General features: G+C 41.8%; 1 long non-coding RNA gene across 1 annotated transcript; it reads right to left on the reverse strand.

Moving 5' to 3' along the window:
- Nucleotides 1-1,361: 1,361 nt before the first annotated feature.
- LOC118598344 lies at nucleotides 1,362-3,249 on the reverse strand. The gene is made up of 2 exons (XR_004947467.1): nucleotides 2,593-3,249; nucleotides 1,362-2,356 (listed from the first exon to the last, which is right to left on the reverse strand). It is a non-coding gene; the product is annotated as an uncharacterized LOC118598344 (long non-coding RNA).
- Between the last annotated feature and the right edge of the window lie 3,253 nt (nucleotides 3,250-6,502).

The following is a 6,502-nucleotide window of genomic DNA, read 5'->3' on the forward strand; positions in this document are numbered from 1 at the left end:
ATCAAGATGATGCATTACGCTGGATGGAGATGACTCGGTGTTCATAGTAGGATATCGGTTCTGAAGTGTTGGAAAATAACTTGAGGAGGATTCAACCCGGCAATGGGTCACAGGTCACATGCGTAAGCCATGGGGACGGCAGAGGTGGAGCGGAGGACGCTGACCAAGCTGGAGAGCACAATGAGGAACACTGGTCACCCTCTACATGGAGTGTTTGCCGGCCAAAGGAGCAACTTCAGCAACCGCCTGCGCTCCCTGCTATGCTCCACTGAAAGGCCCGGGGAGGCCTTCGCACCGATAAGACTTTTCAATGCAGCTGGGGGGGGGCGTCTGAACGACTGGCTATTTTTATTTATTCGTACAGTAATTTTAACACTTTTAATTGCTTTTAACAGCTCCATAAATTGTAATGCTTTTAATCTAACCTGTTTATAGCTGTTCTTGCTTTATTTCATTTGAACCTGCTTTGCGCCCCAGTGCATGCTGGGGAGATTCTAGAGTGAATGAAGGCACAGCGTTTAAAAAAAAAACGCACCAGGACAAGCGTATGCCTCCTTCACTGACATATATTGTACTGTTTTGTGGGAATCAGTATTTGTATTTCCGTCGCAGATTTACTATTTTCTAGCCTTGGGGGGGAAAAAAAGAGTTTTAGAATAACAGGTTAGTTATGGAATGAAGTTGCATGAAGACAATCATCAATTAAGGTTGTGTAAAGAGATCTGTCTGGGGGAGGCCATTTATTGGACATCTAGAATATTAGCTATGTCGAAAGGAAGAGCTTAGACGTGAATATATTTGTTGATTCTCCAGTGAAAGCCTTTTAGAAAACATTTAACCCTTGTGCTGTCCAAGGACATAAAACAAAAGTGTCTGTGCTAGTATGTTAAGGGGGGTCATTTTAAAAACCGTTTCCCTAACCAGGTCTGGTCCCTGACAGGCGACAAAGGTCTGGTCCCTGACAGGCGAAAGGCATCATTTTTGTCAAAAAATTTTTTGTATGTTTCAGACACCCTCCATCACCTCTGGCCACTTGGGGGTGCCATAAACACCCCCACAATTTGTCTTTCTCTCCGCTTCCACCAGGGGTCGCCATTTCTCCTCGTTGGTACCTCCCCTGTCCACTAGGGGGCCTGACCGTGTTCAGTTCTTTCCCTGGCCACTTGGGGGTGCCACAAACACCCCCACAATTTGTCTTTCTTTCCGCTTCCACCAGGGGTCACCATTTCTCCTTGTTGGTACCTCCCTTGTCCACTAGGGGTCCTTTTGGTGTTCAGTTCTTTCCCTGGCCACTAGGGGGAGAGGGGGGGTGGTCTCCCTGTCTATGTCCTCCGAAGAGTTTGGGGTACTTTTGACCCCACTTTTTTTTTTTACTTTTTCTTAATGATGTTGGTACCTCCCTTGTCCACTAGGGGTCCTGTCCGTGTTCAGTTCTTTCCCTGGCCACTTGGGGGTGCCACAAACACCCCCACAATTTGTCTTTCTTTCCGCTTCCACCAGGGGTCGCCATTTCTCCTTGTTGGTACCTCCCTTGTCCACTAAGGGTCCTTTCCGTGTTCAGTTCTTTCCCTTGTCCACTAGGGGTCCTCTCCGTGCTCAGTTCTTTCCCTGGCCACTAGGGGTAGAGGGGGAGTGGTCTCCCTGTCTATGTCCTCCGAAGAGTTTGGGGTACTTTTGACCCCACTTTTTTTTTTACTTTTTCTTAATGATGTTGGTACCTCCATTGTCCACTAGGGGTCCTCTCCGTGTTCAGTTCTTTCCCTTGTCCACTAGGGGTCCTCTCCATGTTCAGTTATTTCCCTGGCCACTAGGGGTAGAGGGGGAGTAGTCTCCCTGTCTATGTCCTCCGAAGAGTTTGGGGTACTTTTGACCCCACTTTTTTTTTTCTTCTTTTTTTTTCTTTCTTATTCACAGTAGACAATTACCAAGCTGAATTCTTCAAACGGTCACTGGAGGGGGGGCGTCCTCCAGCACGTTCACTTCCACCTTTGCCTCTATGGTTACTATGACCCTATTTTTTTTTAAGATAAATTCCAGTCTCATTTCCTCCCTTGGCCACTGGGGTACCCGTTCAGGTTCAGTTCTTTCCTCTGCCCCTAGGGAGCGGCGAGTTACACATTCACTTCTTTCAATGCTTTCCTATGTCATGTTGACCCCATATTTATTTATTTATTTATTTTTTGGGCCCCAGAAGATTCGTTGCAAGCGCAGTTCTTCTCCAGACCACCAGGGGTGGGGGGGGGGACTTTGTAGTACACCTTCATTTCCTTGCTAATTGTTTATTTTCTTGTCTTTGCGCTTTCCACCAGGGGTCAGCATTTATCCCATTTAGTTCCTCCCTTGGCCACTGGGGTACCTTCACTTCTTTCAATGCTTTCCTATGTCATGTTGACCCCATATTTATTTATTTATTTATTTTTTGGGCCCCAGAAGATTCGTTGCAAGCGCAGTTCTTCTCCAGACCACCAAGGGTGGGGGGGACTTTGTATTACACCTTCATTTCCTCGCTAATTGTTTATTTTCTTGTCTTTGCGCTTTCCACCAGGGGTCAGCATTTATCCCATTTAGTTCCTCCCTTGGCCACTGGGGTACCTGTTCCAGGTTCAGTTCTTTCCTCTGCCCCTAGGGAGCGGCAGTTTACACGTTCACTTCTTTCAATGCTTTCCCGTGTCATGTTGACCCCATATTTGTTTATTTTTGGGACCCCAGAAGATTCATTGCATTGCGGTGTCACTCCTAGGTTCAGATCTTCCCTCGACAACTAGAGAGGGGAGGGGGGCCACGTTTCACTCCTTCCCTTCCGTCAATGACTTTTGGGTACTTTCCATGTTAAAAGACAAAATCCCCTAGGGTCCTAACTATGCTTTCCTCCATCATCAACAACAACACCCCCCCCCACCACCACCACCACCACCGCCACCAGATGATGACAATAATAATAATTATCAATTTCATTTGAAGCACTTTTCTCGTCACTTCAGCAAATTGTTGTAGAGATGGACTAAAAATACCTATTGGTGCGATACCTTATTCCTGCCACGAGATGGGGCCAAATCCTCCATTTGTTTTAATACACTCATCCATTTCATTTCTTTTGTGCACCTATGATTATTTTAGACCTTTTCCATTTGTAGTCTTCGATATAGCATGTCGCTCTTTTGACCGGGGTCACCTATACCCCGGTTAGCAGCGCAGTGGATAATAATATTGCTAACCTTGGCGTGTGGAAGGGTTAAACCGCCAAACTGGCCAATCAGGAGCCGGCTTTAAACCGGCCAATCAGGAGCCGGCTTTGAATCGGCCAATCAGGAGCCGGCTTTAAACCGACCAATCAGGAGCCGGCTTTGAACCGACCAATCAGGAGACGGCTCTGAACCGGCCAATCAGGAGCCGGCTTTAAACCGGCCAATCAGGAGCCGGCTTCAAACCGACCAATCAGGAGCCGGCTTTAAACCGGCCAATCAGGAGCCGGCTTTAAACCAGTTATTCTTAACCATGGGGCCGCGACCCAACTCTAGTCTTCGAGCGCCCCCTAGTGGCCGCCGAAAAAAATACTGGCCTGAACCTGTGGGCCGCTAGGGCTGCGACTGGTGTCAAGCCAACGCGCTCTCGTTAAACTGCTGTCAAGTGAGCCCTCTCGGAAATACGGCATGCAACTTTAATACAATCATTACGGTACCAGCAAAAAGGCTTCATTTCAAAGAAAGAGTTAAGCATAATTCCTGGTTTCCACAGAACCATTTCACTTCTCACTTATAGTATCACTTCTTGTACTCTTACCCACAAAGTTTCACCCTGATCTGATGTAGTACTTTGTAGTACTGCCCTGTTGAAATTGTGTACTTAAGCGAAAAAAAAACTACAGTTTTTAAATACTCGTAAAATGAAAACTCCTAGTTTCCACAGAGTCATTTCACTTCACACTTATAGTATCCCTTCTTGTTATGTCACCCACAAAGTTTCAGCCTGATCTGATGTGGTATTTTGTAGTACTGCCCTGTTGAAATTAGGTATTTAAGCGGAAAAAAACTACAAATTAAAATACTCAGCAAATGAAAACTCCTAGTTTCCACAGAGTCATTTCACTTCTCACTTAGAGTATCTCCTCTTGTTATGTCACCCACAAAGTTTCACCCTGATCTGATGTAGTATTTTGTAGTACTGCCCTGTTGAAATTGTGTACTTAAGCGAAAAAAAACTACAGTTTTTAAATACCTGTAAAATGAAAACTCCTGGTTTCCACAGAGTCATTTCACTTCTCACTTATAGTATCCCTTCTTGTCATGTCACCCACCAAGTTTCAGCCAGATCTGATGTGGTGTTTTGTGGTACTGCTCAATTGAAATTGGGTATTTAAGCGAAAAAAAACTACAATTTTAAAATACTCATAAAATGAAAACTCCTAGTTTCCACAGAATCATTTCACTTCTCACTTATAGTATCTCTTCTTGTTATGTCACCCACAAAGTTTCACTCAGATCTGATGTGGTACTTTGTAGTACTGCTCAATTGAAATTGTGTACTTAAGCGAAAAAAAACTACAGTTTTTAAATACTCATAAATTGAAAACTCCTAGTTTCCAGAGTCATTTCACTTCTCACTTAGAGTATTCCTTCTTGTTATGTCACCCACAAAGTTTCACTCAGATCTGATGTGGTACTTTGCAGTACTGTCCTGTTGAAATGGGTATTTAAGCGAAAAAAACTATAGTTTTTAAATACCTGTAAAATGTAAACTCCTAGTTTCCACAGAATCATTTAACTTCTCACTTATAGTATCCCTTCTTGTTATGTCACCCACAAAGTTTCAGCCAGATCTGATGTAGTATTTTGTAGTACTGCTCAATTGAAATTGTTTACTTAAGCGAAAAAAAGTACAATTTTAAAATACTCATAAAATGAAAACTCCTAGTTTCCAGTCATTTCACTTCTCACTTAGAGTATTCCTTCTTGTTATGTCACCTACAAAGTTTCACTCAGATCTGATGTGGTACTTTGTAGTACTGCCCTGTTGAAATTGTGTACTTAAGCGAAAAAAAACTACAGTTTTTAAATACCTGTAAAATGAAAACTCCTAGTTTCCACAGAATCATTTAACTTCTCACTTATAGTATACCTTCTTGTTATGTCACCCACAAAGTTTCACCCTGATCTGATGTGGTATTTTGTAGTACTGCTCAATTGAAATTGTGTACTTAAGAAAAAAAAAAGTACAATTTTAAATACCTGTAAAATGAAAACTCCTAGTTTCCACAGAGTCATTTCACTTTTCACTTAGAGTATATCAGGCTGAAACTGTATTTAAAAAAGAATTGTTTTCGCTTAAGTACACAATTTGTACAGGGTAGTACTACAAAATACTACATCAGATCTGGCTGAAACTTTGTGGGTGACATAACAAGAAGGGATACTATAAGTAAGAAGTTAAATGATTCTGTGGAAACTAGGAGTTTTCATTTTACAGGTATTTAAAAACTGTAGTTTTTTTTCGCTTAAGTACACAATTTCAACAGGGCAGTACTACAAAGTACCACATCAGATCTGAGTGAAACTTTGTAGGTGACATAACAAGAAGGAATACTCTAAGTGAGAAGTGAAATGACTGGAAACTAGGAGTTTTCATTTTATGAGTATTTTAAAATTGTACTTTTTTTCGCTTAAGTAAACAATTTCAATTGAGCAGTACTACAAAATACTACATCAGATCTGGCTGAAACTTTGTGGGTCACATGACAAGAAGGGATACTATAAGTGAAAAGTGAAATGGTTCTGTGGAAACTATGAGTTTTCATTTTACAGGTATTTAAAAATTGTACTTTTTTTCGCTTAAGTACACAATTTTAATTGAGCAGTACTACAAAATACCACATCAGATGAATTAATGAATGCCTTTATTGTCATTGTAGATGCTACAATGATCTGAGTGAAACTTTGTGGGTGACATCACAAGAAGGGATACTCTAAGTGAAAAGTGAAATGGTTCTGTGGAAACTAGGAGTTTTCATTTTATGAGTATTTTAAAATTGTACTTTTTTTCGCTTAAGTACCCAATTTCAATTGAGCAGTACTTCAAAATACCACATCAGATCAGGGTGAAACTTTGTGGGTGACATAACAAGAAGGGATACTCTAAGTGAGAAGTGAAATGGTTCTGTGGAAACAAGGAATTACGCTTAACTCTTTCTTTGAAATGAAGCCTTTTTGCTGCTACCGTAATGATTGTATTAAAGTCGCACGCCGTATTCCAGAGAGGGCTCACTTGACAGCAGTTTAACGAGAGCGTGCTGGCTTGAAACCAGAGGGCTGCGGGACCTGAATGCAGTTTCCTCCCACTTGGTGGAAGTTATATTTATTTATTAACAAATTTTATAATGTCTTTTTAATGCTGCTGTTATAAGTTGGACGTCATAGTTTTGTACTGATCAATTGAAATTAATCTTTGAATTTAATAAAGGGGGGAAGATGAAATTTGATCTGACAGATGCAAGGCAGAGCAGAGCGCC

The sequence above is a fragment of the Oryzias melastigma genome, unplaced genomic scaffold (assembly GCF_002922805.2).
Source record: "Oryzias melastigma strain HK-1 unplaced genomic scaffold, ASM292280v2 sc00351, whole genome shotgun sequence".
Lineage (NCBI taxonomy): Eukaryota > Metazoa > Chordata > Actinopteri > Beloniformes > Adrianichthyidae > Oryzias > Oryzias melastigma.